This window comes from Lycium ferocissimum, chromosome 5 (genome assembly GCF_029784015.1).
Source record: "Lycium ferocissimum isolate CSIRO_LF1 chromosome 5, AGI_CSIRO_Lferr_CH_V1, whole genome shotgun sequence".
Taxonomy (NCBI): Eukaryota; Viridiplantae; Streptophyta; class Magnoliopsida; order Solanales; family Solanaceae; genus Lycium; species Lycium ferocissimum.
In genome coordinates, this window is record NC_081346.1 from 14,239,786 (window position 1) to 14,250,603 (window position 10,818).

General features: G+C 32.9%; 1 pseudogene; it reads right to left on the reverse strand.

The window, feature by feature from the left end:
• Nucleotides 1-7,439: 7,439 nt before the first annotated feature.
• LOC132056131 (serine protease inhibitor 2-like) lies at nucleotides 7,440-8,327 on the reverse strand (annotated as a pseudogene).
• Nucleotides 8,328-10,818: the final 2,491 nt, after the last annotated feature.

Below are 10,818 nucleotides of genomic sequence, written 5' to 3' on the forward strand. Positions count from 1 at the left end.
GTTCGTGGTAACTAGTTGTGTCCTAGTAGTTCCAGACAACGATTTTTAGATTGAGAAATTTACTAAGACATCAACTTTTTACAAGATAAGGCATTGTTCGCATCGATTTACATGTCCACCGGCCTGCGATTTAGACGTGGGCTTGACATCCCATAAGGGACACAGTCGTCTGGCTCTCACTAATCAGGCTTTTTTCTTCATCTTCAAGAAAGTCCAGAAGAGTACCGCTGATGCATAATTAATATCCTCATAATTAATTATGCTTTCTAAATAGTGTGGATATCGATCTATTGCTTGTATGTATTTTCGATAGTCCGTTCTATGTAATACTGCTTATGAAGCATATGAATAAAGAAGCTAGGTTCTAAATTTATTAATCTTCTCTCTTCACACTATTCCCACAATATATTGACATTTTTTAGTATTATTATTATTATACAGGATAGAACTCCAAACAAAAAGGAATACACAAGAATACAAGATGCACCCACAATAAGAAAGAAAACTGTTGACGGTAGATTATTTCATCCATTGGTGAGATGCTTAAGCATAAGGGTGTCAAATGGGAGGCTCGGTTGGGCAGAGTAACGTAATGATCGAGTTAATAAATGAATAGATCAATGATCCGTGTAAAAATTATTTATATTGGGATGAGCTAACTAGATAAAGATTGTTAAATAACGGGTCATAATCAACCCGCCGAACTCTTACCAAATATTAAATTTTTTGTGTTTAGTTTCTTTAAATTTGCTTAATTATCAAGTAGATCTAACAAGACTTTTTTTCTCTTGCTATATACTATAACCTTTCAAGCTAGGAGAAATGTTTTAAAAAATATTTTGCCATAATTTATTATGGGTCAATTGGACTACTTATGTAACCCAACTTTTATATGAACCGAATTAAGCAGAAATTGGCTGAGTTATAAATGAGAACGTATATATTAACCTGCCCAAATTAACTTCATGAATTTGCAATGGGCATCCTTCGGAAGGACACTCATTTCATTTTTGGTCTTGTTAAAACTTCTTCAACAATTTTAGATTCTTCCTCCTAATCCATCTTTTTGTCCCCAAGTATAGGTAGTTCTGCAGGTAACCGATAAAAGTATGGAAATTTTATTTTCTTTGTGAACTCGTATAAAAAAGTTTCTTACCTACGTATGAATTTATCTATGGATTATTTTTGCGGATTTAATTGGGGAGTTATTATATTACCTAGAAATTTATCTGGGATTTTGTTCTTTGTGTGATTTTACCTGGGGATTATTTCATGGAGATTTACCTTGGGATTATATCATCTAGGGAATTATTTGAGGATTTGTTGGTGCGATTTACCTGGGGATAATATCTTGAAAATGTACGTACCTGAAATTATATTACCTAGGGAATTATTTGGGGATTTAGTTTCTGCGCGCGATTTTACTTGAGTATCATTTCATGGGGATTTACCAGGGGATGTACCTAAGAATTTTATTGCTTAAGGAATTATTTGGGGATGTGAAGAGGAGATGCATGGATGCCCCACTGCGGAGGTGTGAGAGACTGGCTATGGATGGCTTCAGGAGAGGTAGAGGTAACTGGGGAGAAGTGATTAGGCAGGATATGATGCAGTTACAGCTTACTGAGGACATGACCTTAGACAGGAGGTTGTCGAGGATGCGGATTAGGGTAGAAGGTTAGTAGGTAGTAGAGCTTGTCTCGTGGTCCTTCCATACTAGTAGGTGTAGTATTACCTTTGTTGTTTCTTGCCCTTCGATTTCTTGTTACTATATGCTATCTCTGGTACTTCAATTATCGTATTAATTTGCTGTATTTATTGTTATTTTTCTGCATAGTGCTTATCTATGATATTTTACCATGGCTTCTTTACTTTCTTTCTTCAATCACTAACCTTTTTTGTCTGCCTTATCTTCGGTGAGGTCTTTTGGAAACAACCTCCTTCTCCCAGAGGTAGGGGGTAGGGTTATGGTGACACTCTACCTCCCGAGACCCCGATTATGAGAGAGTACATTGGGTATGTTATTGTTGTTGTAAGGAATTACTTGGGGATACTATTGTGCAATTTTACTTATATAGTTACTGGTAGATGTAGTTAACATAGTGGTCTTATATAAAAGTGACCTCATTTTGGATTGAATATTGCAAAATAATTAATTTGTCGATATTTTACTCCATCCTTTTAAATAGGGAGTTATATTATTTTGTGCTTGACTTAGGTTTTAGGTCCTTTAATTTTAAAATATATCAACGTACATACGCTTTCGTGTTTAATTTGATCTTCAAATTAAAATCATCTTGTTATGGTCTCAAGCTTAAAACCATCTTATTACTATCGTAGTTGTAACTATTGGATGGACACTTACATGTCGATCTGCTATAATTTATAGGTAATTACCATAAAAAGTAAAAAATTTAATTTGAAACCTAAGGTTACGGAGATCATTTAAGCTTCTTAATGATATGTCCCTCGTGCACCAATTATACACATGATATAGATGTGCCGATGTAATTAATCTACTGGCTTCTATAAATTCGACCTTTAATGAACGAGTAGCAATAGAAAAAACACCTCTCGGTAAACATTTCAGTCCCCATCACTTTCTACGCGGTCCCTCTTTCACCATTTCAGTCAAGAGCCTTCTCCGGAAATTTGTTTGATACAGTAAAACACAAAAAACTTTCAAAACATTATTTAGAAGGTGGGGATCACTTCTATCAGAGAAATTTGTGCATTAATCAACCGTTCAAATAATAAGAAACCATAGCTTCAAGAGGTATTTTTTTGCTTTTACCTTTACTCTTTTATAGTTTATTACTTTTCTAAGTTGTGTATTAACTTTTTACCATATTTATTTATTCATTGTGTTTATTTGTATTAATATTGCTGATTTTGTCTTATAGAATCTTAATATTATAAACAAAACATCTTATATAATCGTATACCTTTACATAGTGGTGTTCATGAAAAATCGAACCAAGCGATAATCAAACCAAACTAGAAAAAAGACTTTAAATGCCCGTGCAATAGATTTATGTGATCTATTCTTTTTGTAGTTTGTCCCAAAGAATGATCGCATATATTTAGAAATAATTTAAATTAAAAACTTCTCCTTTTACCTTAATAAAATGATTCTGATCGCAAATAATATCCTTGACTTGTTTTAAACAAGTTTTAAAAGTATTCCTTTCTTTCTTAGCTTTGTTCGTAGTCAAACTATATCACATATTGGGATAGATGGAGTAACAAAATGTTAAAAGTATGCAATTATATTTTTAACATACTGATTTAAAAAATTATCTACCAATAACAAATAAATTATTAGGAAGCAAAAAATAATATTGAAAAAAAAATGAAAAGAAAAGCGTCTAAGGAATATTGTTTTTGTCATTAGGTTGAAGAGTGCCTTAGCGAGTATGAGCCTTTGGGAGTTGGAAAAGTTGTTTCGATTTGTCATATAATACAAGAAAAACTTCTTTTTTTAAAATTCTACGATTTTAAAAATTTACATTGAAGGTGCTTTTGGAAAGATGAGGCACTGCTCGAAGTTTGAAATATCCGCTTTGAAAGGCTCATAGGTATGAGCATCTTAGATGTATACGTTTAACGATTGATCGTACATTTTTAGACATGAAAATGCCCTGCTTGAAGGTGCTATGTCAGACATGCGTTTTCACCATATGAGTTACGAAAATTCTGACAAGCCCATTTGTTGGATTTGTCCCTTAAAGGACACTATTTCGGTCAAAAATTCCATTATTGGCTTGCAAACTAGAGCAGATGATAAGAATGGAAATTTGGCTCATTCTTCTTTAATTTCTTGTCTTCTTTTGATGATTATAACAATGGTGGTGGAGGTGATGATAATAATGGTAGAGGGCAGAGATAAAGAGCAAGAAAGAGTGATTAGAGGTAGAAGTTGTGGCAGGAAGAGAAAAATAAGAAACAAAAAAATTTTAAAACTCAAAGTTAGGGGGAGGGTCAAATTTGCTCTTGAACTATGAGAAAGTTTAAAATTTGCCTGAACTATGCGAAAAAGTTCAAATTTATCATCCGTTTGGGTGAAGCTTCCACTGTTTAAGAATAAGAGCAAAGTTATTTCATTTCACATAGTTCAGGGGGAAATAAGACACCAACTAGTAACGATGAGGGCATATTTGACCCTAACTATTAACGGAAGATAAATTTGTTCCGTTTTGCATGTTCAGGGGCAAATTTGATCCTTTCCCCATAATAAAATAAATTGTACATCCTAAAAACAGAGAGGGAAAGAGTCAATGTGTCTCTAAGTTTTTGCTGGATATATATGCTCTGTTATACTAACAACTATGGAGCTTATTCTGTGGTTTACCAATTCCAAGCACCTGTACGTCGCACATGAAGCTAAAAGATAGAGCAAAAAAAAGAGAAATTCGCTAGGCATTTCAAATCCTAATTTGTTTGTCAATAGGATGATAAAATTAGCTCAAAAAAAATAAAAATGTGATCCATCCAAATTCATTGATTCGCTCATTTTTTTCTTCTCTATTTTTTGGACTTTATTCACACACTCGACATTTATGTGATTCCATTCCTTGACCATGACAATAGGACTGAAAGTCCAAAACATTAATTCCTAGGTTTTAAAACACTTAAAGACAAAAACTCCAGATAATCAATTCCAAGGGGAAAGCATTTATAATTAAGAAAGCTATGCTCAAATATATATACTAGCAGGGCTTTATTTAGAAAATGTGTTCCTATCTTGACTTGTTTTCTTCTTGTTTATAAATCTTTTTTTTTTTTTTCCTTTTTGGAGGAGCCCATGTCGTTTCATTAAAATAATTGGCATCGCATGTTTATACTCAATCTTACCAACTTATACATTGCCATTGTTAAGTAACTTAATGAGGTAATTATACTTAAATCTTACCTACTTATACATTACCATTGTTAAGTAACTTAACGAGGTAAGTAAGAATATATGTTAATTATAATACACGGTTAAGTGAGAAAAGAGCATGTGCAATACATGACATGCATTATTAATTTGGTAGAAAACCTCGGGTAAGTTTTACCATTTCAGTTACTATTAGTACTAATATCAATATCGAGGAAAGCTGATCTTTTCATCTCTGTTACTTACCCTTATCTCCGGTAAATTTCTGATAAGTTGTAATTATCAAAGTGAAGGTTCTAGTAGTCACATTTTTTTCACGTGTCATAATAATACCAACTATGCCTGCATATTATTGTCTTCTATTGGTCCCGCAGCATCTGCATTTCAGACACTTCCCTTTTTTTTGTTTGATAGACCATTTCACAATCGATCCCAACCAAATATTGTTGATATCTTGTTTTGAGGGTAAAAATTAAAATCACTAGGACCACAACTTGGACGATATTGTTACAAGTGTGTACAATTATAGAGAATATCAAAAAGGACATCAAATGCAACACGCAATAATTGTAACTCACAAATAAATTTGCCCATAGAGTAGTTCCTTTACACATTTTGTATCATTCGATGTTTTAAAACAGACTTTCACAAGCATGCTACATACACAACTAAAAATGTTTCGCAAATTCTTTCGTCAAAAATAAATTGAAGAAAGCTAAAAAATTAATTTGTAGCAATTTAATTTTAGGGAAAAGGGTCAAATTTATCCCTGTACTTTGAGAAAAAGTTTATATTTACCCCTAGTAAGTTATACTAATAACCCGTATTCTTACTGTTAATGAAATGTACAAATTTATCCTCATTCCTAACAGCTGCCCATTGTGGCGTTGCCATGTCAATTAATGATTCCACGTTGGATCTAGTCACCATTGAATAGCAACTATCCAACTGCCCGTATTTCTGGACAGATAGTATTTCCTTTTTTTTATATATAAATTTACTATCCTATACTAATAAGTAAAAACATGTTAAATCGATATAAATAGTTTTTAATTAATTAAGTGATGAGTCACGCAAAAGTCAAAAGAGAGAAATGCAAGTTCAAACTAATAAATGATGAACCCACTTAATATTTATTATCACTATAAAATACGATTTTATAAAAGTGTAGCTCAAGTATATTTATCTGATTTCCCGAATATGTAGTGTCGCTTCAGTAAGTCCTACTCCCTGTCCTTTTCTATCGTTGCTTCACCGAACCGACCTTTAATTAGGTAATCATGTTTAGTGACTATTCAAATACGTTAATATTTTATTCTTGAAATGGTCGAACCATAAAGAAGTTGCGGAATGTTTTGTAACTTTGACATATAGTTATGAATAATCTCTTGCGACCCCGTAAGCACATTTATCCATCATTGGCCTTCAAATAAATGATAAAGATCCTTCATGAGCCAATGAGACATGCAGCAATATATAAATTCATTATTCCGTATGAAAGAAATATTTTTAAAAATTTGTATGAGGTACTCTGGATTACTGGCTCAATTTCACTTCATATCGGTGGTCCAATTTAGGCTGTAAATATTTTGATTGGGCTGTCTGTTTAATTTGCAAACATTTGTTGCAAAAGTAATTCTATCCACTAAAATTAGAGCAATTAAATCACACAAATTAAAGCAATTTATGTAATTGAATTCCAACTTAAAATGAAACACTCACATAATTATCACGTGGAGAAATTGGATGCTAGATGACAAATATTTCAGAAAAAGTAAGTTGGGATCAGTTCAGCTTGCTGAAAACGAAAAAAAAAACTCTCTATTATGAATGTTATTCCCTCCGCTCACCTTTACTTATCCACTGATCAAATGCTCTTTAATTAATAAATGAATTATATATTTTACCATAATACCCATATTGATTGGTGTATAGTTTTAATGGACGACTTTGGAAATGATTTGAAAATGACTGACTAATGTTAAGGGTAAAATAAGAAAAAAAATTTGTCTCTCTCTTGATATGATAAAGTGGACAAGTAAAAATGAAAAATTATTTTTAAAAGATAATGAATAAGTAAAAGGGAACGGATGGAGGGAGTAGAGATTTAGACAAAAATTTATACTTACATAGTCAATTTGAGGTTCAATTGCTTGCATTTTCTTTCTCGTAAACAGATACGACCAAACGTAACACACACACACAAAATAAATTCGATGAAAATAAACATGCATCATATTGTGTACGTACTAATTCCTCTATTCCAATTTAATATGTTGTGGGTTAAACTGAACCAAAAATACTCTTAATATGATGTAATATTATTTGCTCACTGTTTTCCCGAAAAGACTTTGAAACCATTAAGAGTATTCAACATATTCACTGTTTAATTGCTTGCATTAAGTAATGTTTTTTTCTTTTTTTACTTATGTGACATTATTCACATACAACTAATATTTATGTGATAGTACTATATCGTTATTAATTACTCTGTTTCAATACGAGTGACACATTTTTATATTTGAAAACACTTCAACAATACATAGACAAACGCTCCAGATCCACAAGAAGGAAGGACAATTTATCAAGAAAGCCATGCTAAAACATAGTACATGCTTTAGCAGGGGTTTATTGAGAAAGCTAACATGCTAGTAAAACATAATAGCTGCATGTTCACTTAGAGATCTAGCCATGCTACTATATATAGCAGGCATTATATTGTGAACTAGACTTTTTGGAAATTCCAAGTAAGACCTGGGCCATTCACGAGAGCCAAACGCCTCTTTCCATTTTGGAAAACCTGACCCACTGGTTCACAAAGATTGGCAATAGCGGGACATGGACAAATCAAGGAACTAGGAGGGCAAGGTGGACATTCATAACGGGGGCAATACAACAATCTGTAACCCCCATGTTGGTCTTTCTCAATTGTGAACTGACTGGTATCTTGTTGTCCTATGGTTCCACCAGTCTCTAATAATCTCGCCCCTAGAGATGCATCGTTGTCCCCGACTTTCCAAATTGTATATTTAACACACAGTCTCGTAGTTGCAATGTCGAACTGGATGCTAATGCCTTGGGTTTCAAAGATACCTGGTCCAACATGACCAGATGTAATGAATTTAACGGGTGTACCCCTAGGGCCAACATCGGAGTTGTAACGGAACACGCCGTCTGCACAAGGGGCTTGTGAATTAGGGGAGGGGCCTAGGTACACATCACCACCTGCTGCACCCCTAAAAGTGGAAACGATACGGTAACTTACACCAGGTTGAAGTGCTTCACCGTTCATGTCTAGTACCAAAGGGAGTGGAAGTTGATTTTCGGCATTAGCAGAAGTAGCAGTGGGTAATTCAATGGGATTTTCAGAAGTGAAAGTTGATGAAAAGGCAACATGTATGTAGATAATGGCAAATTACAGAGATAAGAGGAATAAACACATCGTCATGTTTAAGCTACTGATTTGCTTGCTAGTGATGAGTTGTGAGTTGTGACTCCTCTACTAATGAACCCTTCTATTTATAGAGTGACCCTCAATTATTATTGCCACGTTGTGAACACGAGTATCAATTATTATTCCGTCCATCTCTATAAGTTTCTTAATTTACAATTATGTAAATTCCGGTAACTTATTTGACCTAACTCACACGATTTAAATTCTAACGCTTCAAAAAAGTAGATGACTTTTAAATTTTGTCTTATATTAAATGAGTTACATATATTTTTTATCGCACCCCTAAAAGTGGTGCCTATAAATCATCGTACGGCTATAAAGATAAATTGTTTTCAAATATAAAAAGTGATCATTCTTTTTTGCAAGGACTATAAGAAAATAAGTTAACATAAATTGAAATGGAAGGATTAGAAAGTTGGGTAAATACTTACATGTTAGTTTTTTGTCAATAAATTTCAAGATGAGGGTATTTTAGTCACTCTACGTTATAACTTTTGTGTGCGTAGGTATCTAAAGATCTACCGTGGCTTTTGCTGCTGAGGATGGTTCTTATGTATGATTGTTAAGAGCCGCCGGAGGGGAAAAATTATCAGCCTTTGCCATGATCTTATTGTGTTCGATAATATGCTCTAAAGAAGGAAAATGAAAAATATGACCAACGCCGTTGTGTGCAAGTAATGGGCTCTCTCTAGAAAGCTATCTCTTAGCTATAACTTAAAAGTTTCACACCAAAGGTGGGGCAAGTATGTATGAATCAAAATAGAGTTTAATACTTTTATCTAGAGGCGTTCATGGGTCGGTTTGAGTCGGTTTTGAGTTAAAATCTAAACCAAACCAATCTAGTCGGTTTTTAGAATTATTAAAACCAAACCAAACCAAACCAACTATAATACATATCTATCTTTGGTTGTCAGAGTCTCGGTTTGATCAGCTTTTTTCGGTTCTTAAGAAAACTAACGGTATTTCTCTCTTTCATGTTTTTCCCTAGAATTCATGTTTTTCCCTACAATTAGGAGAGAATTTTCTATGCTTTTCCAACTTATAATTCGTTATTACTCTTTTATTGTGAGTACCCATAGTTTTCTTGGATTATAGAGAGATTCTCTTAGGATTTATAAGTTTTAATTAAGTGAATAAAGTTTATAATAAATACAAAAAGTAAATCTAGGAAAATTTCATAATTGTTTCTTTGAATGAGTGAGTTTGAATTCATGAATTTCTTTTTTAAAAATGGGCTTAAAGTATAAAGTTCACTAGCCTATTAGAGATATTTGCTTAAAAAGTATACAAATTATTTAAAAGTATTTATAAAAATTAATATATTGTATATATATAATTATAAAAATTATGTATAAAATTTGTCGGTACAGTTCGGTTTTTTCTTCGGTTTGCTTTTAGTAAGACCAAAACGACACCAGATATTATCGGTTTTTAAGAATTTAAAACCAAACCAAACCAAACCCAATCCAGTAAATATCGATTTATTTAATCGATTTTTGGTTTGGATCGGTTTTTAACCAAACCGTGAACACCCCTACTTATCTACAAAAATTTAGCTGGAAAAGATAGTCAAAAATACAATATAATGGTTCTATTATTTAAGTACATTGCACTTTCTGCTGGGTGCTTTTGGATTAAAAAAAGGGAAAAGGGTCAAATACACCCTTCATTTTATTTTTGGTCTAAATATACTCCTGTCATTATATTTTTGGTTGAAATATACCCATCTACAGTTAAAGTTGACCCCAATCCTACATGACATTAATATTTTAATAAAATAAATATTATGTGGCATGCCACCTCAATTACAAACCTAATTTTACCCCTCCCCTCCCTATCTTCTTCCACCACACATCCCCTCTACTACTATCGTCCTTATGTCCACCATCATTAATTGAGTAATTATTATAATTTGTAAAACTTATGGGTATAAGTCATGTTTCATATTCTTTTTAAAAAACATGAAATATGTTTTGAAAATTATGATACAAAATCAGTTTTTTCAAAATTTATATGGGAATCTATGGATCAAACGTTGGCAAAATGTCACAGGCTAAGCATTATATATACACAAAGCAAAATAATTTTTATAACAAAAAACAAAGAGCAAAATATTTTCTCCAGTTTCAATCCGTGAAAAGATACACAATAAAAAAGCCAAATATTTTCTAGATCAAAAATCAAAGAACTTCTTCACACAGGACATAGAATGATAGAAGTACCAATCGACCTCTGCTCACCTTCAGCTGACAGTCGATCAGAAGTCCCGTTTTTCATGGGCGTCTTTTTAGGCGTTATAATGTCATTATTATCAAAGCAAATTAAATTAAGTCAGTCACCATGTAAACTTCTACATGGTGAAGAAGAACGGTAGCAGTAGAGGGGAGGTGTGCTGGAAGAAGATAGGTATGGGAGGTGTAAAATTGGGTTTATAACCGAGATAGCATGCCACATAGTATTTATTTTATTAAAATATTAATGTCAT